At 47.8% G+C, this 24,892-nt stretch overlaps 1 long non-coding RNA gene across 3 annotated transcripts; it reads right to left on the bottom strand.

The window, feature by feature from the left end:
* Positions 1-1,108: 1,108 nt before the first annotated feature.
* Positions 1,109-24,066, bottom strand: LOC126044365 (uncharacterized). Of its 3 annotated transcripts, none has more exons than XR_007507655.1 (4): positions 23,901-24,066; positions 18,216-18,286; positions 17,246-17,380; positions 1,109-1,186 (listed from the first exon to the last, which is right to left on the bottom strand). It is a non-coding gene; the product is annotated as an uncharacterized LOC126044365 (long non-coding RNA). The 3 variants fall into 3 exon arrangements; XR_007507653.1 differs by lacking the exon at positions 1,109-1,186 and adding an exon at positions 16,152-16,436; XR_007507654.1 differs by lacking the exon at positions 1,109-1,186 and adding an exon at positions 16,152-16,436 and having other exon boundaries at positions 18,232-18,286.
* Positions 24,067-24,892: the final 826 nt, after the last annotated feature.

Below are 24,892 nucleotides of genomic sequence, written 5' to 3'. Positions count from 1 at the left end.
CGAGCCCATTTCGGCGCCGCACCGCGCCCGAGCCCATTTCGGCGCCGCACCGCGCCCGAGCCCATTTCGGCGCCGCACCGCGCCCGAGCCCATTTCGGCGCCGCACCGCGCCCGAGCCCATTTCGGCGCCGCACCGCGCCCGAGCCCATTTCGGCGCCGCACCGCGCCCGAGCCCATTTCGGCGCCGCACCGCGCCCGAGCCCATTTCGGCGCCGCACCGCGCCCGAGCCCATTTCGGCGCCGCACCGCGCCCGAGCCCATTTCGGCGCCGCACCGCGCCCGAGCCCATTTCGGCGCCGCACCGCGCCCGAGCCCATTTCGGCGCCGCACCGCGCCCGAGCCCATTTCGGCGCCGCACCGCGCCCGAGCCCATTTCGGCGCCGCACCGCGCCCGAGCCCATTTCGGCGCCGCACCGCGCCCGAGCCCATTTCGGCGCCGCACCGCGCCCGAGCCCATTTCGGCGCCGCACCGCGCCCGAGCCCATTTCGGCGCCGCACCGCGCCCGAGCCCATTTCACGGTTCTCTACCTACAGCTCCAATTTCAAAGTTCTGCAATCACTAGAGTCAGGAATTCACCCCCTTTCCATTAACCCAGCAGCAGCTACATTTACCTCAAGGTATCTACAACTTGCCCTTGGATGCCTAATTCCAACAGACACTTTCACTTACTTCAACAGCTAAGTTTACCTATGGGCACTAAATGCCCATGCTTCCCTCTATGCTTCCCTTTGTGATTGCCATTAGTACTGTGATTCCCACAAGGACACATAATTACCTATCTTTTTTACATTTTATTTTTGGTGCTTCATTTGGTCCATTACTCATTCCACATAGATTCAGCTATGTCAGTATTTCAATCCAATTCTACAATGTACTTTTTATAGAAAAGACTTATGGCCTCAGTCATCAAATATTTGACACTATTAGTTCTAGTCCTCTTTTAATCACTATTTTTACAAATACATGTAAACTCCAAAAATCTAGCATTACCTGAAGAAGAAATGCCACTATTCAGTACTTGCAATTCTCTACGGAGTGGTCTTTTCCACATTCCTCGCTCCATTACATCCGTCGCTGCACATCCAGAAGTTTTACTCCCTCGGGTGACATTACCGCCATGATCCCTGTTCCCGGGCACCAAACGAGTGACCTCCAATCATCTTGACAGACCGTCCACTTCCACACCTCGACACAAAACCAGAAATTGAAAAATATCATTACATCACAAGCTACAAAGAACACCCAAATATTTTACAAACCCACCACAGAAAAATACAGTTAAACTCACGCACTTCACAACCCTGGCCTACTCCATGCTGGCCACCTAGTCCAACTCCCCTCACAAAAATCTTAACTGTCTTCCAAAGACCATCCACCGAACAACATATTTCCCTGCGCTGACTGGCAATTACCAGGTTCCAGGGGAGTGCTCCACAGGAACGCCGCTCCCGGGAGCCTTGGAAAAAAGTCACCCTGCCTTTGAAAACCCGGGCACGAGCCAAACCCCTGTCCAAACATTGGCGATCAACATTGCCTCATGGAGCAGCTGGGACCAAGGAAAAAAAAAACCCGGGGCAGGGGAGGACACACCAAAAACGAACCCAGATCCCAGCTGGGGTTTTTTATTCTAAGTTTTGGGGGCTTTTTTCCTAATTCCCTGAAAAACATCTCAGCTCTACATACAACCTGAAAGGAAAAAAAACCAAAAAGGTTAAACCACATAACCGTACAAGCTTAGACACATTCACAACACACCACTCGTTCAGATCACATGCACGCCAGCCCTCACTCTCAACTCATCCATCCTACCGCCCACAGGCCTGGAGAGGCCGTCACCCCGTGCCTGCAGCAGCAGGGGCCTCAAAAATTGCCCTACCTGCAAAACCCCGGGCCCCAGCCCAACCTCCTTCCAACCTCCCCACAAACTGCCCTTCCGTTACACCAATGTTTCAACACACACAACCATCTCCACCATCCGCACATTTTCAACCCGATACTGAGCTTTCACAGTGCCACGTGTCACAGTCGAACCTCCGTAGCAGCCATGTCACCTAAAGGCAAGGTTCCTTCAAGCACCTCTCGTGCCCTGTCATCACCTGCAAACACAACACACAAAGCTTGTCAACAGACACTTCATCCTCGAGAAATAAGTCAAGTCCTCCACCGCTCCCCTACCCTGCTTCCCACCTATTCCAAAAATAACACATCCTCACAGCCAGTGTCCTCCATGGCACTTGAAAAAACCAGAGCATCATAAACACAGAGCTCTCCCAAAGTTACCGATCGCCCCAAGACCCATCACGCTGCTACTTAGACCTCAAGGCCTTGACCATTTCTAGAGACTTGCCACATAGCGTCTGCATAAACAAGATGAACACCATTGCCCAGTTCCTGCCTTACTCAATGCTAGTTCACAGTCCAATTGCGATCCCCTCAACCCTTTGCATGCAAAGAGCCCAAAGTCATTAAACCTTCTACGCTGCCTCTACAATGCCATACAAGACACACACGAACATAGAGCCGTGTAATTCACATGCAAATGTAATGCCATACAAGGCAGTACTCTTACCTCGGTCAAGGCAAAACAACTCAGAGCACTGCCATACTGGACAAAACAGACCAGGGCCAATGCAAGAGACTCTCACGTGACAGTCAATACAAGTACAGACCAAAACAATACAAAACCAATACAGAAACATAGAAGGCAAGGCAGTCTCAGGTGGCAATCCGTACAAGTACAGAGCACTGCAATACAAAACACAATGCAGGGCCAGGCAATGCGAGACAGTCTCACATGACAGTCGATACAAATACACAACAAAACAACACAAGGCAAAGGCAAATACAGACCAATACAATGCAAGAAAACTGCAAAACACAGCAAAGCAAAGCAGTCTCATAGAGCCACCGGAGGCATCTTCCTTCAGAGTCCACTCACGGACCCACCTCCTTACAGCGCTCTGCTGCCTTCCCCCATCGCTCTGTGGGACACATCCTGTCCCTCCACATCTGAAAAAAACCCCACAAACATATTGAACAAGTCACCTGGATGCAGAGCAAGAGCTTCACAACTCCAGAGGTCTTGATTCCATCTACAAAGTCCATCTGGAGTCCAGCTACAGCCTGTCATTTAAAAACAACAACAAAAAAAACCGAAAAACAACCAACCAAAAAACAACCAAAAAAACCAAACCAACCCCACCCCCCCTCCACCGCAGGGTTCAAATATATGGAACTTAGTTACTGGCCCTGAAAGGAGCTCATGGTCGCAAGAGCGTTCCAGACACCTTTGGAAGGCCCTGAACAGAACAAACAAGAAGATGGAAGAAGAAAGATCCCAATTAGAAAAACACAGGTGCACATTCCACAATAAAGGGAACTTGGCACAACCGACCTCAATTCAGGGGCTTATCTCGACCAGTTGGACTAAGACAAGTTTTGCATGCTCTAACATAGCCAATTATATCCTGTGTGTATGCGCGTGTACAGAGCGAGTATAACTAACTGTATCTTACGTTTCTACACGTGGACAGTATCGATGTAACCAATCACCGCTTACACATGTGCGCGTGGACACCACATGCTTGCGTGCAGCAGCCAATCAAAGCTTCTAAACAACTTAGAGAATTGTGTAAGAATGATCAGCTAAGCTCAATAAAGGGGCAACTTTAATCATCATACTGGTGTTCTATCGTCCGGGCCCCGCATGGAGTAACCCTAAACCCTACACCCCACCAACCAAAAAAAACCAGGGCCAAACTTGGAGCCCATCACGTGCAAGTCTTAACACCTTAGAGACTCAAATCCGCTTCACTGCCCCTCAACAACCCCTGCCACACGGCTCCAATCGTCTCCGTGAAACACTATCGGCACGGCTGTCCGCGCAGGCCGCTGATGGCTACTCGAGCTGAGATGACTGTACAACCCTCGCCTAAACGGTCTAGGCACATCAACGTTTCACCCGTAGACTCTTATCGCTGTTCCACCTACCCCTGACTCTACATCCCCGGGCAAAGCAGCTCCAAGCCAAGCACACCGTGTGCAGAACGTCACCACGTGGAACGCTACCAACGAGGTGATTCAATGAGAGAGAAAACTCTCAGCAAGAAGAATGACCCCCAGACGGGAGGCGCCGTCGGGCAAGATGACCTACGGGGCCGCAACCGCGAGGCCAGGAGGCTGTATGGCAGACCCAGAGGAGTCAAACGGAACGGCCCGTTACAAGACAGCACTGTCAAAACCCAGACGACAGATGCGCCAGAAGCCTGGCGTCGAGACCTAAGGATGTCAGGATGCGGGGAAGAAGTCCCACTCCGAGAAAACTTACGATTAGAGAGCAGAGCTTCCGATGCAGCCCGAAAGAATGCTGCCAAAGAGCACCGACCAGAACCCGCCGAGACCGATCCATGCTTTAGAGCTCCGAGCACAAGAAAAGAAGCACCCGATTGGCACCAGGCCGATGAGCAAGAGCAGTCGAAACCCTAGGGACAGCACCCGAAGCGTATGCCTCGCTCCTCCGGCGCAAAGCGCGACAGGGACATCGAGACCCGAGGAAGGTCTAGGCGCACAAGACAGACTACACAAACTACACGCCACCGCGGACACGGGCTGGAACTGCCCTGCCCGGCACACACGGGTCTCGTGCTGAAAAGCAGCCCGCTCCCTTCTCCTGCGCAAAGGCGACTGCTTTGGGACAGCCCTCTCTCCTGCGCTAACTTTAAAACTCCTCCCTGCAATTCCCAGCTTTGTCCCTTCCTCCCAGCCTGGTCCCTCAACTCAGCTTTCAGAGGGCCAAGGGTCCAAACCCATCCTCCACAAAACCACACGGGCTAACTGGGATGTTCCTCAATGGGACACATTGCTCTTCAACATCTGCAATGAAACAAACAAACACAAACAAATCAGAAAAGGGAGTAAGCATCCCGCTGGCCAACACCAACTACTTCCAACTCCCCCCTCCTCACAAGTGCCACTGTGTTCGCTTCCCCGCTCATTCCAGAGTCAGACCCTGCAGCCGTAGTCACTCCTGGTACCTAAGGTACCAAGAAACACCAAGTTAGCATGCCACTCGTGAGAAGCCATCGGCCCCACGCTCCTCCTCGCTAATCCACAGCTCACCTCAAATGCTCATCCAATTCAAAGATAGCCCACACAGCACCTCCACAACAGAAGGTAAAGGCTGAACCGTGCAGCCCCATAATACTTTGGTATTCAACACCGACCCGGCCGACGACCGCCTCACCTTCTCGGACCGCTCACCGGCATGCAGCTTTTCGGGAGACCTTATAGCAGACTTCACGGTACGTAAATGGTGCCTGTAAGAAACCTGCAGAGAGACTTTTTACAAGGGAGTACAGCAATAGGACAAGGCTTTAGTCCTAAAGAGGGTACATTTCGTCTAGTCGTTAGGAAGACGTTTCTCACTAGGGGTGGCGAGGCACTGGAACGCGTTGCCCAGAGAACCTGCGGATGCCCCCTCCCTGGAAGCATTCAAGGCCAAGTCAGATGGGGCTTTCAGCAACCTGGTCTCGCGGAAGGTCTCCCTTGGGGGGGTGGAACTAGAGGATCTTTATGGTGCCTTCCAACCCAAACCATTCTACGATTCTATGACATCCAAATCCAACTGCAAAACTCCTCTGAGAAGGGCTGGTGAACCCTCCTCCCTTTCCCCAGCAGTCCCAAAACTTTAGAAACCCCTTTTCTTCTCCTCAACTGTCAGGAAAGGAACCCCACTGCTTCCTGACACCTCCTGCCCTCAATCTGCACTCCTGAACCCCCTTCAGTGGCTGCTCCTCAAGAGCCTTCTGAGCAACATCCCAAATTCTGGGGGCACCCCCTAACCTACAGCTCCCCAGAGACTCTGAGCTCTGCTACATGCCCACAAAATAAACTCAAGTCCCAAGGCTTGTAATCTACGAGGGGCCTGCCACCAGCTGCAAAGATTCTAAGGACAACGTGGCATTCTGTGGGCAATGAGGAAAGGCACCCCAAACCCTGAAGGGCACTGTGCCTCACGGCCCTTCTGCTTTCTTCAGAAATACTAAAACTCCATATACAAATACATACAAGATGCTCACCCTAACCCCTGCTTAACAATATCACCATCGGTCCCATTAAGAGAGATATCAACAACTTACACAGCAGAACTGTTAAAAAACCAACGTTCCTTCTTCAATAAAGTTGGGAATTGCAGGAAAAAACAATGCATGAAGAATAAAAAAAAAAAAAAAAAAACAAACAACAAAAAAACCCCAAACAATGCATACTATTTAACCATCTTTCTACCCCTGAACTGATGCAGAGACTGATACTAGGCCTAGTAGATGTAGAAATAGAACGTATGTTTAGACTCAGTGTATTGCTAAATAAAAGACTCAGGAATTTGTTAGAAGGTTAACAACTGCCTCCATAAGTTGATTTACGTAGACAAGCCAAGGACATAAAGCACAAGATTTCTGTGTCTGTAATATAAGACAAAATAACATGCCCTCTTTGAGGAGGTATTCTGTTTGATAAGAAAATATGTTCTGTCTCTTGTGGTGACTGAGCCAAAAGCTAGGTGATAAGCAGAGAAGTTGTTTGTGGGGCCCAGAAGGGGATCGTACTGCGCAAACTCGTACAACAAAGTTCAAACAGCGGACAAGTGAGGAAGACTATGGAAGACCAGCAGAGGACTCCAGAAGACCACCGAAGACCTTCAACACACATGCATAAAGGACGTTTACATATGCTAATGACTTCTCAGAAAATCAATGAATATGTATATTATTTCTCAGAAATTTTATGAATATGTATGTAAGGCAGGTATTTAACCTATACAATTAGTCTCAGCCAGAAAGCACATTTGGAGGAGCGATCCTCCGTTCTTCCAGCGCTGCAATAAAGAATACTTAACTCCATCACTGAATGCTCATTTCGAGAAACAGAACACTCGAAACAAAATTACTGACCTGAAAAAAAGAAAGGGGGGAAAAAAAAAAACTGCATACAAGTGTGTCGTGGTTTCAGCCCAGCCGGTAACAAAGGACCACGCAACCGCTTGCTCACTCCTCCCGCCCCCCTCCGGTGGGATAGGGAGGAGACAGAGGAGAGAAAAGGAAAAAATTAAAGGAACCTCAAGGGTTAAGATAAAGGCAGTTTACTGGGACAACACAAAACAAAATTGCAACAACAACGGTACTAACAAAAGAGTAAACAAAAAGAGTGATGCACAGTGCAACTGCTCACCACCCCGGAACCCGACGCTCCACCACTTCCCCCACCGAAAGTCGAGCGCTCCCCAGACCCGATCCCCATTTATATACTGAGCATTATGTCACATGGTATGGAATAGCTCCTTGGCTAGTTCAGGTCAGCTGCCCCAGCTATGCCCCCACATCCCAGGTTCCTGTAAAAATTAACTCTATCCCAGCTGAACCCAGGACAAAGTGTTACTTTCTACCACACATGCTGCTGAACCTTGACTGGTCCTGAAGCTCTTACCTCAGGCAGACACCCCTTCCCCAAAGGGCTGAGCCAGCTCAAAAGCTGCAAAGCACTCAAGGAAGAGCTGAGCACCAACACCAGAGAAACCCAGGAACACAATGAGCTCCCTCAGCAGAGCCTGTGGCTCAAATACCCCCGAGCCCCCGCCCACCACCCTTAGCACAATCCCCTGGGAAAGGGGAAGGGCAAACCACCAGCAGCTATAAAGTCAGCTGGAGGAGCAGCAGCACTGTTCTCACCTGCCTTAAATTTACAGCAAATGAGACCCTGAACAGAGGAAGTGACCCTTACTGACAACAATGATACCTGCTCCTGTGCTACAGCTACACCTATTGCATCAGCAATAGGACCAGGTAGGGAATTCAACTTAATTTGTCTGGGGCCTAGATAGAAAATGATAGATCCCCTTCCAAACTAGGTTGGAAACTAGCTCATTAAATGCAATGACATTGTTGTTGTTACCAAAATTGATGTGCTTCAGTTTCCTATAAAAAAGCCAAAACACTCTGGGGTTATGCTTCATTTCTAGGAAGGCTGTGCATACCACCTTACTCCTACCAGAACTACCTTCTGGATCAGAATGAATCAAAAAGCAGAATTCCATCCCTTAAGAATTCCATCTCCAAAATATCTCTGGTTCCAAAACAAATTCTTTCCTGTGAATAGCCAATGATTCAGAGTCCCCCTGAGCATGTCTCCAGCTGACTCCCTTAACCAAGGTACAAGAGCCCCAAAGCACAAAAGACACCACAAAACCCCATGGAAATACATGGGTGAAAGACACAGCAGCCATTCCCCAGAAGGGCAGGGGGACAACGACACCTCCTGCAGTCATGCAGGAAAAGGTCATCTGAAGCCACACCCCCACACTTTGCCGGGAGGGGGGGGGGGCAGCAACCACAAATAACACCAAGAAAACATGGAACTTCAGGGATACACGGTGGGTGGGGAGAAAGGGGTGACACCCCCACCCATCAGCATGGGAAAAAACTTGCAGGAAAGGTGGGTTAGATGGATAATTCGCGGTGGTAAGATACATGCACAAGAACATGCACAGGCTGGGGGGCTCATGCATGAGATTTACCTTCACCAGGGGCTCCACCTAGGTAATCCACAGTAGGTAAACTCATCTGGGATCATCTGCAACAGCAATTCCACTCTGGGGGAACCTCCTAACCTACAGCTCCCCAGAGACTCTGAGCTCTGCTCCATGCCCACAAAATAAAGTCCAGTCCCAAGGCTTGTAATCTATGAGGGGCCTGCCACAAGCTGCAAAGATTCTTGGGACAACGTGGCATTCTGTGGGCAATGAGGAAAGGCATCCCAAACCCTGTAGGGCACTGTGCCTCATGGCCCTTCTGCTTTCTTCAGAAATACTAAAACTCCATCTACAAATACATACAAGATCGCGTATGTGGCCTGGGCATCAGAGCCTGTAAGAAAGCAGTTTCCTCAGTAACTTGACACAGGATGAAATTTTAACTTAATTGCAGGACATCTTAAGCCATCGCGGAGTAATAATTACTCCTGAAAAGGTGCAAAAGGCAGCACCTTGGAAGTGTTTGGGGTGGCACATAGGTGCTAGCAATGTTAAACCTCAGAATGTTCAAATAACATGAGAAATTTCAACGTTACATGATGTCCAGAAGCTTGTGGGAGATAGCCAGTGGGTGCAGAATCTTTGTGGTATCACTAATGGCGATATGACCCCTCTGGTAGAACTCTTGGGTATGAGAACACTGTGCAGATAAGAAACAGGAAATGACAGAGCTAACCAATTGGTTGCAGCGCCACGGGAGCCTCCTCCAGGGAATCATTTTCAACAAAGCACAGCAATCGCATGCGTTCTTGCACCAACCCGCTAGGATGTTAACAAAGCAATTTGACTTACCACTTACTGATGCCCAAGGTATCATTAAAGCATGCCCCGATTGTCAAAAGGAAGGGCTCGGCTTGGGCTGTGGGGTTAACTGACGAGGTCTTTTGCCATTGCAGTTGTGGCAAATGGATTTCACCCATGTCATGTGGTTTGGTGCAAAGCGTTCTGTGCATGTGTGTATTGATACCTATCCTGCTGCCATGTGGGCCACGGCACGAACTGGAGAAAAGGCCTTACATATTGAATGACATCTTCACACTTCTTTTGCAGTACTGGGTGTGCCTCAAGAAATTAAGACGGACAACGGCCCAGCCTATGGTTCTACACGATTTGCTCAATTTTGTAATTTGTGGGGAATTCACCACGGTACCGGTATTCCACATCTTCCCACAGGACAGGCTATTGTTGAATGGGCCAACCAAACCCTAAAAGAACATGCTGCAAAAACAAAAGGGGGGAACCCAGGGCTTACTCCCAGAGGAACGATTGGCCAAAGCCTTATTTGTGCTAAATTATCTTAGATTGACAGGTGATCACAAAGACCCACCAATGGTAGTGCATCATGTTCTTTTACAGGCAGAAAGGACGCAACAAAGTACAGGAATCATGGTAATGTATAAGGACCCAGAATCCAGGAAATGGTGCGGATCAGCAGAAGTAAAACTTACTGGGAGATCCTGGCTAAGTGGGACAAGCCATGGCTTCGCACTGATGCTGGACCCGGAATTGTTCCAATGGCGACTGGCACGGCACCGGCGGGTGCTGGAGCCACTGATCTGACAGATTCTAACTAATAGAGTATTACTAGTGGACACTGAGTCCTTCAGAGAGGTTTTCAGAACAGCGTGCCTTATTGTATATAGAACCTGCTTTAGGTAAAAAGTGTGTAAAGCATAATTTGATTAAACATAGTGTGATTATGGGAAGACAGTGTGGGGTAAAAGTTAGTTAAAGCCAAAATTAGGGGTAAGGTCTATTTCCATTAATAACCTGGGAACGAGGTTGATTGTGTTTCCACAGATACAGGCCCACGATGGACTCCTGTTCGATTTGCATGACCATCATCATCTGGAGCATCATAGATGATGTGGCAATATGAATACTACCTCAGCCAAAAACTAATGTATAGGTCACCTTGGCTAACATAATAGGTCAAGATTCTCTGTGCATCGCAACTGTATCGTAAAGCCCATGAACCAATAGACAAGATGGCTATGACTCGTGCAGCGCGCCTGGCCAGCGAGCGCATGCGTCATAGATTGCAACCGAGGCGGACTTTTGGCACCCGCTGGCCACGTGTGCTAAAACCCGTTCCTCTGCAAATGTATAAATACTGGGATTTTCCGAAGAGCATCGGGCTGGTGTACGGTGAGGCCATCGTTGCCTCTGTGGGGACGCTCACGGAAAGCTGGCACCTACCGATTGCTGGGCTGAGTTCGTGGAGCAAGATGGCACAAGAATGTATAGATGGTTCATTTTCCTCATGGTCTGGCTCATTAGGGGTAACGGGTTGGCTCAAAGAATTATGGGCATTATTGTAGTTACGGTGATTTTAGCTATTGTAATAGTTTTACCTTGTTCAGCTTATTAAGGAAAATGGCATCCCAAGTTATTAAGCAAGCCTGGATTGCTCAAAAACAAAAAGAGGGAGAAAGATTTAAACGGAGACCTACAGTGGATTCAACCTTGTTGTGGTATTACAAATACAGACTTACAGCCGCTGCTGGATTTATTGTGGGGCAGCGGTACCTTAACTTCTACAAGACAACTAAGTGCACCGGGATGGCAAGCCTTGGCAGCAATTGGACAAAAAAAAAAAAAAAAACACAACAAAAAAAACCCATCACATCATCCATGTCTGGCAGATACGTTCCTGATTTACCCATAAATTTGAAACCTTATGCTGAGATTGATATGGAACACACTGACTGTAGTAAGCAGCATGACAGTGACACCGGTGATTGATCCACATCGGTTAACACCATGGGACAGTAAGAATGTTTGGGTGTCACTAGCTAAAGCTATTAATCAAACCTCTTTTTGTGTGCTTATGTATTTTATTAGGTATAATGTTGTTTTTACTGTGTTTAATTAATTGTGTTCACAGATCTTTGCAAAGGGCAATACAGCAGGTGTTAAAATTTTACCTCAGTCTATATACAAACAAATAGATTGGCTGAAGAAACATACACAAAGATCCAGCAAGAAACTAGTTGGTTTGATGGAGTGTTACAATCAATATTCGGCGGGATAACACTATGGGTAATGTCATTGATTAAGGAAGCCTTATGATGGTTGGGTATATTGATATTAATCTGTGTAATAGTTAGAATGCCGTATGGGTGCATGATAAAAGGAGTCTCAAAGCTGACACACCAAGCTCTACTCGCACAAAAAGAAAAAGGGGGAATTGTTGGGAATTGGCTTCATGAAAAAGGACATGGGTCTATAGAAAAGTTGTGCGAGCAGAGTTCTGTGTGAAAGAATGTCAGTTTGAGCAGCAAGACTAGGCCTTGGCCGAAAATAGCTGGCTTTGCTGATATCAGGAGAAAGACAGGGACGGTGTGACCTTGGCATAACTTCATAAGTAACTTTTGAAGAAGTTCCCATGAGAAAGCTACGGAACACGCATAGCTGCAAATCACAAGTGGGTGTGTTTTAGTAATGAATAAACATTAGCAGTTTGCCATTGTTGTCCAGGCCCATTGCCTTTTCCAGTCTTGCCCATTTCCAGCTTGGGGGTGCTCTTAGGATTAGTCTGGAGGCAAAGATCACACTGTTGTGCGATCACACTGCCTCACCGTGGCGTATAAATTCCTAGCCACAATTTCTCCTATCAGATGATTATACAGGGCTTCTGTTCCCCAATGTCTTTTCCTATGTTCCTCCCCTATCAAATGCCATAATAAGCAAGAGGGAACGATTAGCTTTCCCTGTGGGGTATGAGCCCACCCCTCTTCATTATATGACCCTTCTAAACCTGTAATGAGCTTTTGATCTTCCTTAGTGTATTCTGGCTTACCTTCCAGGGAAATCCGCCTATCAGGAATTAAGGCCCCTTCTGTTTTTACCTGTGTTTTGGACACTTGTTTTGCCTCTCTGTCCGCCAGCTCGTTCCCTTTTTCCAAATCTGAGCTCGCTTTCTGGTGTGCCTTAATATGCATAATTGCTACTTTCTTAGGGAGCTGGACAGCTTCCAGTAACTTCAGAATTTCTTCTGCGTGTTTGATATTTTTCCCTTGAGAACTCACTAGTCCTCTCTCCTTCCAAATTGCTCCACGTGCGTGTACAACTCCAAAGGCATATTTTGAGTCTGTATAAATGTTCACAACTTTGCCCTGGGCCAATTCCAGGGCGCGGGTTAGAGCAATTATTTCTGCCTTCTGTGCGGAGGTGTTCGTGGGCAAAGCCCCCGATTCTATTACCTCTTGGCTGGCAGTGACGGCGTATCCCGCGTGTCGATTACTGTTTAGGACGTAACTGCTTCTGTCTGTGAAGCGAGTTTCCCCGTTTTCCATGGGGCTGTCTTTCACGTCTGGGCAACTGGCGTACGTTGCTTCGATGGTTTCCAAACGGTCACGATGTACCGGTTCTCCTGTGTTCCTGCTGAGAAAAGAAGCTGGGTTGACAATGTTAGCGACTACAATCTCCACGTCATCCCGCGCTACCAATATAGCTTGATATCTCAAGAATCTTTGTGGAGAGAGCCAGTGTCCGCCTTTTGCTTCCGGTACTGCTGATACTGCGTGAGACACCAGAACAGTCATCTTCTGGCCCAGAGTAAACTTTCGGGCTTCCTTTGTATTTAGTATCACAGCCGCAACCGCCCGCAGGCATCCAGGCCAACCTTTTGCAGTCGTGTCTAACTGCTTAGAGAGGTAGGCAACTGCCCATTGATACGGGCCCAGGTTTTGTGCTAATATTCCCAGAGCAATGCCCTGCTTCTCATGGGAGTAAAGAAGAAACGGCTTACTCGCATCTGGGAGTCCTAAGGCCAGGGCCGACATCAAAGCCTTTTTCGGTAGCTCAAAGGCTCGTTCGGTCTCCTTATTCCACTCAAGGTGTTTCTGCTTAGTGGCTGTCAACGCATACAGTGGTTTAACAAGCAATCCGTAATTATAGATCCACAATCGGCACCACCCTGTCATTCCCAGAAAAGTCCATAACTCTTCTACTGTCTGAGGTCTCCCAGTTTGACATATTGCCTCTTTACAGGCCTGTCCCAAAGGTCTTTGTCCCGCACTAATTTCATAGCCCAAATAATTCACTTTGCCTTGCATTACCTGTGCCTTTTTCTTGGATACCCGGTACCCCTGAAGTCCCAGGAAATTCAACAGACTCGCCGCCCACGTCGTACAATCTTTCTCTGTTTTGGTGGCGATCAGGATATCATCCACATACTGCAACAGCTTCCCCTCCTCAGACGGGGTTTCCCAGGATTCCAAGTCTTTCGCAAACCGATTGCCAAAAACGGTAGGCCTATTCTTAAATCCTTGTGGCAAGGCCGTCCAAGTGAGCTGGGTCTTTCGACCGCTCTTGGGCTTTTCCCATTCAAATGTGAGTAAGTTTTGCCTGGCTTCATGGAGAGGGAGGCAAACGAAAGCATCCTTCAAATCTAAAACACTAAACCAAGCCAATTCAGGTGTTAGTACGGTTAACAGGGTCTATGGGTTGGCCGCTACCGGATAAAGATCTTCAGTTATCTTATTCACCGCCCATAAGTCTTGGACCACCCAATATGACCCATCGGGCTTCCGAACAGGTAATATAGGGGGATTGAATTCAGACTCACGCTCTTTTAATAGTCCCAACTGCAAAAATTTTTCTATCACTGGCCGGATTCCTTCTCTGTCTTTCTTCTTTAGGGGATATTGTTTAATTCTTACCAGCTTTTGGCCTTCCTTGATCCTAACTTCAACAGGTGGAGCACTTTTTGCTCTTCCAGGTGCATCGGTAGCCCATACCCCCAGGTACACTTGCTTTAAGATGTCCTCATTAATGATTCCTTCTAGGGGGAGACTGGTTAAGGTTAGGCTCAATATTTGAATATTTTGCTGATCTTTTACCTCCAGAGTAATTTCTCCCTTCATGAATACAATTTTTGCTCCCAATGGTTCCAACAAGTCCCTTCCCAAAAGGGCCTTTGGGGAGTTCGGCATATATAAAAATTTATGAATGCCCCACTGTTTTCCTAATTTATATTCTAAAGGTTTACAAAACTATGCCTTTTCACTTTGGCCAGTCGCTCCTTTCACCGTGACATAATCATTCCCCGGGGCATCAAAGCCTGATTCAAAACCGAGTATGTTGCTCCTGTATCTACCAAAAATTCTACCTCTTGTTCTGTTTTCCCTAGCTTAATTATAACCAGTGGATCCGCTAGGGTAGATTCCCCAGGTTCTCGTCAGTCTCCCTTCACAGAGGCTACTGTTCTTCCTGTTTGAGCCCTCTGATGCTCCTTGTTCCCTGGGCATTCCCTCTACCAATGACTGAATTTCTTACACAAAGCGCATTGATCCTTGCCCAGTCGGAGCAAGTCTCGTCTAGGCCCTCTTCCCCTTTCTTCCCGAATAACAGCCATTAATTTCCTTTGTCCTTGCCTATATCCTTCTTCTCTGTTACTAAACACCCTCCGTGCTTTTGTGGTACAGAACAGAGATGTAGCAAGAAAGGAAAAAAAAGACGGGAGGGAGAACAAAGGGAGAGAGACAAAAAGACTGGAAGAACAACAAAGGGATGGAAGAAGAAAAAAATAGTGATAGGCTACAGGACAGAGATGGAGGAGTTCCAAAAAGACACAGGGAGCATGACAGAACGAGAGTGAGAAACAAGGGACAGAGCAGGACAGCACTGCAGGAAAAAACAACTGTGATTGATAGGCTGTGAGAGAGACATGGAGGAAGAGAGAAAAGAGAAGGGACAGCTAGCTGGAGAGGGGGATACAGTTAGAAAGGATGGAAGAGGGAAGGGAACAGAGAGAAATACAGAAAAGATGGCAAGAGGAAGCAAGGCAGAGGGACAGCAATAGAAGAAACAAGGGACAGGGATCTGGACAGATGAAGAAAAAAGCAGGAGAAACATACAACATGATACGATGGGACAGAAAGTAACACAGAGCGTCAGATGATAATAATGACAAGACATAGAGAGAGACTATGAAAAGCACAGGAGGTTGGAGAGAGAGAGAAGACATGAATGAAAAGAGTAGAGAGCACCACAAAGGGTCAGGGAAAGAGAAGGACAACAGAATAAAAAAACCCCTCACATATTACACACATGTTATCCACTCATCAAGCCCATTTCAGAGTTACACAGTACCTCAGCCCCTTTAAGAAAAGTAACACATGCGCCCGAGCCCATTTCGGCGCCGCACCACGCCCGAGCCCATTTCACGGTTCTCTACCTACAGCTCCAATTTCAAAGTTCTGCAATCACTAGAGGAAGGAATGCCCCCCCCTTCCATTAACCCAGCAGCAGCTACATTTACCTCAAGGTATCTACAACTCGCCCTTGGATGCCTAATTCCAACAGACACTTTCACTTACTTCAACAGCTAAGTTTACCTATGGGCACTAAACGCCCATGCTTCCCTCTATGCTTCCCTTTGTGATTGCCATTAGTACTGTAATTCCCACAAGGACACATAATTACCTGTCTTTTTTACATTTCATTTTTAGTGCTTCATTTGGTCCATTACTCATTCCACATAGATTCAGCTATGTCAGTATTTCAATCCAATTCTACAATGTACTTTTTTTACAATATATAGAAAAGACTTATGGCCTCAGTCGTCAAATATTTGACACTATTAGATTTAGTCCTCTTTTAATCACTATTTTTACAAATACATGTAAACTCCAAAAATTTAGCATTACCTGAAGAAGAAATGCCACTATTTAGTACCTGCAATGCTCTACGGAGTGGTCTTTTCCACATTCCTCACTCCCATTACATACATCGCTGCACATCCAGAAGTTTTACTCCCTCAGGTGACATTACCGCCATGATCCCTGTTCCCGGGCACCAAACGAGTGACCTCCAATCATCTTGACAGACCGTCCACTTCCACACCTCGACACAAAACCAGAAATTGAAAAATATCATTACATCACAAGCTACAAAGAGCACCCAAATATTTTACAAACCCACCACAGAAAAATACAGTTACACTCACGCACTTCACAACCCTGGCCTACTCCATGCTGGCCATCTAGTCCAACTCCCCCCACAAAATCCTCAACTGTCTTCCAAAGACCATCCACCGAACAACATATCTCTCTGTGCTGACTGGCAATTACCAGGTTCCAGGGGAGTGCTCCACAGGAACACCGTTCCCGGGAGCCTTGGAAAAAAAAAAAAAAAAAAAAAAAACAAACAAAAAAATCGCCCTCCCTTTGAAAACCCAGGCCCGAGGCAGACCCCAGTCCAAACACTGGCGATCAACATTGCCTCATGGAGCAGCTGGGACCAGGGAAAAGAAAAAATAAATGGGGCAGGGGAGGACACACCAAAAACCAACCCAGATCCCAGCTGGGGTTTTTTATTCTAAGTTTGGGGTTTTTTTCCTAATTCCCTGAAAAACATCTCAACTCTACATCCAACCTGAAAGGAAAAAAAAACCAAAAAGGCTTAACCACAGAACCCTACAAGGTTAGAGACATTCACAACACACCACTCGTTCAGATCACATGAACGCCAGCCCTCACTCTCAACTCATCCATCATACCGTCCACAGGCCTCAAGAGGCCGTCACCCCGTCTGCAGCAGCAGGGGCCTCAAAAAAGCACACTACCTGCAAAAACTCAGGCCCCAGCCCAACCTCCTTCCAACCAACCTCCCCACAAACTGCCCTTCCGTTACACCAACATTTCAACACGCACCATCATCTCCACCATCCGTGCATTTTCAACCCGATAATTAGCTTTCACAGTGCCACGTGTCACAGTCCAACCTCCGTAGCGCCATGTCACCTAAACGCAAGGTTCCTTCAAGCACCTCTCGTGCCCTGTCATCACCTGCAAACACAACACACAAAGCTTGTCAACAGACACTTCATCCTCGAGAGAGAAGTCCTCCACCACTCCCCTACCCTGCTTCCCACCTATTCCAAAAATAACACATCCTCACAGCCAGTGTCCTCCATGACACTTGAAAAAACCAGAGCATCACAAACACAGAGCTCTCCCAAAGTTACCGATCGCTCCAAGACCCATCACGCTGCTACTTAGACCTCAAGGCCTTGACCATTTCTAGAGACTTGCCACATAGCGTCTGCATAAACAAGATGAACACCATTGCCCAGTTCCTGCCTTACTCAATGCTAGTTCACAGTCCAATTGCGATCCCCTCAACTCTGCATGCAAAGAGCCCGAAGTCATTAAACCTTCTACACTGCCTCTACAATGCCATACAAGACACACACAAACATAGAGCCATGTAATTCACATGCAAATGTAATGCCATACAAGGCAGTACTCTTACCTCGGTCAAGGCAAAACAACTCAGAGCACTGCCATACCAGACAAAACGGAACAGGGCCAATGCAAGAGACTCTCACGTGACAGTCAATACAAGTACAGACCAAAACAATACAAAACCAATACAGAAACATAGAAGGCAAGGCAGTCTCAGGTGGCAATCGATACAAGTACAGAGCACTGCAATACAAAACACAATGCAGGGCCAGGCAATGCGAGACAGTCTCACATGACAGTCGATACAAATACACAACAAAACACCACAGGGCAAAGGCAAATACAGACCAATACAATGCAAGAAAACTGCAAAACACAGCAAAGCAAAGCAGTCTCATAGAGCCACCGGATGCATCTTCCTTCAGAGTCCATTCACGGACTCAACTCCTTACAGTGCTCTGCTGCCTTCCCCCATCGCTCTGTGGGACACATCCTGTCCCTCCACATCTGAAAAAAAAAAAAAAAAAATAAAAAAAAATATTGAATGAGTCACCTGGATGCAGAGCAAGAGCTTCACAACTCCAGAGGTCTTGATTCCATCTACAAAGACCATCTGGAATGCAGCTACAGCCTGTCATTTTAAAAACAACAACAACAAAAAAAAAAACAACACACAACCAAAAAACAAACAAAAAAACAACAAAAAAACCCAACACACACACCCCCCTGCCCACTGTAGGGTTCAATTATATGGAACTTAGTTACTGGGCCTGAAAGTAGCTCACGGTCGCAAGAGAGTTCCAGACACCTTTGAAGGCTCTGAACAGAACAAACAAGAAGATAGAAGAAGAAAGATCCCAATTAGAAAAACACAGGTGCACATTCCACGATAAAGGGAATTTGGCACAACCGACCTCAATTCAGGGGCTTATCTCGACCAGTTGGACTAAGACAAGTTTTGCATGCTCTAACATAGCCAATTATATCCTGTGTGTATGCGCGTGTACAGAGCGAGTATAACTAACTGTATCTTATGTTTCTACGCGTGGACAGTATCGATGTAACCAATCACCGCTTACGCTTGTGCGCGTGGACGCCACATGCTTGCGTGCAGCAGCCAATCAAAGCTTCTAAACAACTTAGAGAATTGTGTAAGAATGATCAGCTAAGCTCAATAAAGGGGCGACTTTAATCATCATACTGGTGTTCTATCGTCCGGGCCCCGCACGGAGTAACCCTAAACCCTACACCCCACCAACCAAAAAAACCCAGGGCCAAACTTGGAGCCCATCACGTGCAAGTCTTAACACCTTAGAGACTCAAATCCGCTTCACTGCCCCTCAACAACCCCTGCCACACGGCTCCAATTGTCTCCGTGAAACACTATCGGCACGGCTGTCCGCGCAGGCCGCTGATGGCTACTCGAGCCGAGATGACTGTACAACCCTCGCCTAAACGGTCTAGGAACATCAACGTTTCACCCGTAGACTCTTATCGCTGTTCCACCTACCCCTGACTCCACACCCCCCCAGGCAGAGCAGCTCCAAGCCAAGCACACCGTGTGCAGAACGTCACCACGTGGAACGCCACCAACGAGGTGATTCAATGAGAGAGAAAACTCTCAGCAAGAAGAATGACCCCCGGACGGGAGGCGCCGTCGGGCAAGATGACCTACGGGGCCGCAACCGCGAGGCCAGGAGGCTGTATGGCAGACCCAGAGGAGTCAAACGGAACGGCCCGTTACAAGACAGCACTGTCAAAACCCAGACGACAGATGCGCCAGAAGCCTGGCGTCGAGACCTAAGGACGTCAGGATGCGGGGAAGAAGTCCCACTCCGAGAAAACGGATGGCTAAAGAGCAGAGCTGCCGATGCAGGCTGAAAAAATGCTGCCATAGAGCACTGACCGGAACCCGCCAAGACCGATCCGTGCTTTAGAGCTCCGAGCGCAAGAAAAGAAGCACCCGATTGGCACCGGGCCAATGAGTAAGAGCATTCGAAACCCTAGGGACAGCACCCGAAGCGCATGCCTCGCTCCTCTGGCGCAAAGCGCGACAAGGACATCGAGACCCGAGGAAGGTCTAAGCGCACAAGACAGACTACACAAACTACACGCCACCGCGGACACGGGCTGGAACTGCCCTGCCCGGCACACACGGGTCTCGTGCTGAAAAGCAACCCGCTCCCTTCTCCTGCGCAAAGGCGACTGCTTTGGGACAGCCCTCTCTCCTGCGCTAACTTTAAAACTCCTCCCTGCTATTCCCAGCTTTGTCCCTTCCTCTCAGCCTGGTCCCTCAACTCAGCTTTCAGAGGGCTGAGGGTCCAAACCCATCTTCCACAAAACCACACGGGCTAACTGGGATGTTCCACAAGGGGAACATTGCTCTTCAACATCTGCAATGAAAAAAACAAACACAAACAAATCAGAAAAGGGAGTAAGCATCCCGCTGGCCAACGCCAACTACTTCCCCAACTCCCCCCTCCTCACAAGTGCCACCGTGTTCACTTCCCCGCTCATTCCAGACTCAGACCCTGCAGCCATCATCACTCATGGTATCTAAGGTACCGAGAGAAACCACGTTAGCGTGGCACTCGTGAGAAGCCATCGGCCCCACGCTCCTCCTCGCTAATCCACAGCTCACCTCAAATGCTCATCCAATTCAAAGATAGCCCACACAGCACCTCCACAACAGAAGGTAAACGCTGAACCGAGCAGCCCCATAATACTTTGGTATTCAACACTGACCCGGCCGACAACCGCCTCACCTTCTCGGACCGCTCACCGGCATGCAGCTTTTCGGGAGACCTTATAGCAGACTTCACAGTACGTAAAGGGTGCCTATAAGAAACCTGCAGAGGGACTTTTTACAAGGGAGTACAGCCATAGGACAAGGCGGTAACGGCTTTAGTCCTAAGGAGGGTACATTTAGTTTAGGCGTTAGGAAGACGTTTCTCACTAGGGGTGGCGAGGCACTGGAACGCGTTGCCCAGAGAACCTGCGGATGCTCCCTCCCTGGAAGCATTCAAGGCCAAGTCAGATGGGGCTTTCAGCAACCTGGTCTTGCGGAAGGTCTCCCTTGGGGGAGGGTTGGAACTAGAGGATCTTTATGGTGCCTTCCAACCCAAACCATTCTACGATTCTATGACATTCAAATCCAACTGCAAAACTCCCCTGAGAAGGGCTGGTGAACCCTCCTCCCTTTCCCCAGCAGTCCCAAAACTTAAGAAACCCCTTTTCTTCTCCTCAACTGTCAGGAAAGGAACCCCACTGCTTCCTGACACCTCCTGCCCTCAATCTGCACTCCTGAACCCCCTTCAGTGGCTACTCCTCAAGAGCCGCTCTTCTGAGCAACATCCCAAATTCTGGGGGCACCCCCTAACCTACAGCTCCCCAGAGACTCTGAGCTCTGCTACATGCCCACAAATAAAGTCAAGTCCCAAGCCTTGTAATCTACGAGGGGCCTGCCACCAGCTGCAAAGATTCTAGGGACAACGTGGCATTCTGTGGGCAATGAGGAAAGGCACCCCAAACCCTGAAGGGCACTGTGCCTCACGGCCCTTCTGCTTTCATCAGTAGTACTAAAACTCCATATACAAATACATACAAGATGCTCACCCTAACCCCTGCTAAACAATGTCACCATCAGTCCCGTTAAGAGAGATAACAACTTACACTGCAGAACTCTTAAAAACCCAACGTTCCTTCTTCAATAAAGTTGGGAATTGCAGGAAAACACAATGCATGAAGAATAAAAAAAAAAACCAAACAACAAAAAAAACCCCAAACAATGCATACTATTAAACCATCTTTCTACCCCTGAACTGATGCAGAGACTGATACTAGGCCTAGTAGATGTAGAAATAGAACGTATGTTTAGACTCAGTGTATTGCTAAATAAAAGACTCAGGAATTTGTTAGAAGGTTAACAACTGCCTCTGTAAGTTGATTTACGTAGACAAGCCAAGGACACAAAGCACAAGATTCCTGTGTCTGTAATATAAGACAAAATAACATGCCCTCTTTGAGGAGGTATTCTGTTTGATAAGAAAATATGTTCTGTCTCTTGTGGTGACTGAGCCAAAAGCTAGGTGATAAGCAGAGAAGTTGTTTGTGGGGCCCAGAAGGGGATCGTACTGCGCAAACTCGTACAACAAAGTTCAAACAGCGGACAAGTGAGGAAGACTATGGAAGACCAGCAGAAGACTCCAGAAGACCACCGAAGACCTTCAACACGCATGCATAAAGGACGTTTACATATGCTAATGACTTCTCAGAAAATCAATGAATATGTATATTATTTCTCAGAAATTTTATGAATATGTATGTAAGGCAGGTATTTAACCTATACAATTAGTCCCAGCCAGAAAGCACATTTGGAGGAGCGATCCTCCGTTCTTCCAGCGCTGCAATAAAGAATACTTAACTCCATCACTGAATGCTCATTTCGAGAAACAGAACACTCGAAACAAAATTACTGACCTGAAAAAAAGAAAGGGGGGAAAAAAAAAAACTGCATACAAGTGTGTCGTGGTTTCAGCCCAGCCGGTAACAAAGGACCACGCAACCGCTTGCTCACTCCTCCCGCCCCCCTCCGGTGGGATAGGGAGGAGACAGAGGAGAGAAAAGGAAAAAATTAAAGGAACCTCAAGGGTTAAGATAAAGGCAGTTTACTGGGACAACACAAAACAAAATTGCAACAACAACAACAACGGTACTAACAAAAGAGTAAACAAAAAGAGTGATGCACAGTGCAACTGCTCACCACCCGGAACCCAACGCTCCACCACTTCCCCCACCGAAAGTCGAGCGCTCCCCGGGCCCGATCCCCATTTATATACTGAGCATTATGTCACATGGTATGGAATAGCTCCTTGGCTAGTTCAGGTCAGCTGCCCCAGCTATGCCCCACACATCCCAGGTTCCTGTAAAAATTAACTCTATCCCAGCTGAACCCAGGACAAAGTGTTACTTTCTACCACACATGCTGCTGAACCTTGACTGGTCCTGAAGCTCTTACCTCAGGCAGACACCTCTTCCCAAAGGGCTGAGCCAGCTCAAAAGCTGCAAAGCACTCAAGGAAGAGCTGAGCACCAACACCAGAGAAACCCAGGAGCACAATGAGCTCCCTCAGCAGAGCCTGTGGCTCAAATACCCCCGAGCCCCCGCCCACCACCCTTAGCACAATCCCCTGGGAAAGGGGAAGGGCAAACCACCAGCAGCTATAAAGTCAGCTGGAGGAGCAGCAGCACTGTTCTCACCTGCCTTAAATTTACAGCAAATGAGACCCTGAACAGAGAAAGTGACCCTTACTGACAACAATGATACCTGCTCCTGTGCTACAGCTACACCTATTGCATCAGCAATGGGACCAGGTAGGGAATTCAACTTAATTTGTCTGGGGCCTAGATAGAAAACAATAGATGCCCTTCCAAACTAGGTAGGAAACTAGCTCATTAAATGCAATGACAATGTTGTTATCAAAAATGATGTGCTTTAGTTTCGTATAAAAAAGCCAAAACACTCTGGGGTTATGCTTCATTTCTAGCAAGACTGTGCATACCTCCTTACTTCTACCAGAACTACCTTCTGGATAGGAATGAATCAAAAAGCAGAATTAGATCCCTTAAGAATTCCGTCTCCAAAATATCTCTGGTTCCAAAACAAATTCTTTCCTGTGAATAGCCAATGATGCAGAGTCCCCCTGAGCACGTCTCCAGCTGACTCCCTTAACAGAGGTACAAGAGCCCCAAAGCACAAAAGACACCAAAAAAACCCCATGGAAATACATGGGTGGGAACAGGCAGCAGCCATGCCCTACAACGACAGGCCAGGGCAGGGCAGGGGGGCAACAACACCCCCTGCAGTCATGCAGGAAAGGGTCAGCAGAAGCCACACCCCCGCGGTTTGGGGGGGACGGGGGACGGGGGCTGCAGCCACAAATGACACCAAGAAAACATGGAACTTCAGGGATACACAGCGGATGGGGGGAAGGGGGTGATGCCCCCACCAATCGGCATGGGAAAAAACTCACAGGGAAGGTGGGTTAGATGGCTAGTTTGCGGTGGTAAGATATGTGCACAAGAACATGCACAGGCTGGGGGGGGTCATGCATGAGGTTTACCTTCACCAGGGGCTCCACCCAGGTAATCCAGAGTAGGTAACCTCATCTGGGATAATCTGCAACAGCAATTCCGCTCTGGGTTCTTGACCCAACACCAGATAATCCACACTGCCTGCCCCATGGAGGGGGTGCTTCCCACAGGATGGGGCATCTGTTGAGCATCACCACACCCTTATGACAACACATCTGAAAAATTAAAATCACAAACTGTATTTCAGCATATTAAGAAAATAACACCAAATGAGTAGAGGAATTCCAGCAAAGGGAGAGGCTAGCAGCTGCCCTAATTAGGACTCGAGCTAAACAGGTCAGCTCACAATACAACACTTCCTTTAGAACGTAGACTGATGAAAACTGGTTTGCTGTTAGATAACTGTATAAGTGAGATTTGATAAATGATCATGTATTAACATTATTGTTGAAACAGTAGACAAAGGGTACCTGGGGACATAATTACAAAAGTGTAGTGAAGTGACTAACTAGTAATTATTCATAAGTTTTACAGTTCTTTGTTCTTATGACTAGATGTTCCTGTACGCTAAATGAGAACAATGCTGAAACTGACCACATGTGATTGAAACTGCATTAAGCTTCAAGATCAAAGAACAAGGACAAGAATAAAGACTTCGAGGACAGCCAGCAAGAACTTCAAATGGGTCGGTGGTCGCAAAAGCAGCCCTTCATCTCAAATGGATCCTTCATTGCGCATGATTGGATGTAGGCAGTACTATGATAATCGGTTGCCGTCGTTTTTATGTATATGTGTACTAATCTGATTAATAAGCAATTAGTTATTCTATATAACCTGTTTGTGCTAAAGCTGTGGCATGCACACTAGGTGGAACTATCCCCCGTGCATCCAGCACTGCAATGAAGAATGCCCACTTTCTAAAACTCCAAAACGAGTCTTAGGGAGTTTCTTTGACCAGCTTTTCAGTATCAGAGGTACAAGGGAGGAAAGAAAAAAAAAAAAAAGAAAAAATGGGCAGGGG

The sequence above is a fragment of the Accipiter gentilis genome, chromosome 11 (assembly GCF_929443795.1).
Source record: "Accipiter gentilis chromosome 11, bAccGen1.1, whole genome shotgun sequence".
NCBI classification, from domain to species: domain Eukaryota; kingdom Metazoa; phylum Chordata; class Aves; order Accipitriformes; family Accipitridae; genus Astur; species Astur gentilis.
The sequence above is the reverse complement of the archived record's forward strand: the minus strand, read 5'-3'. Positions and strand labels throughout refer to the sequence as shown.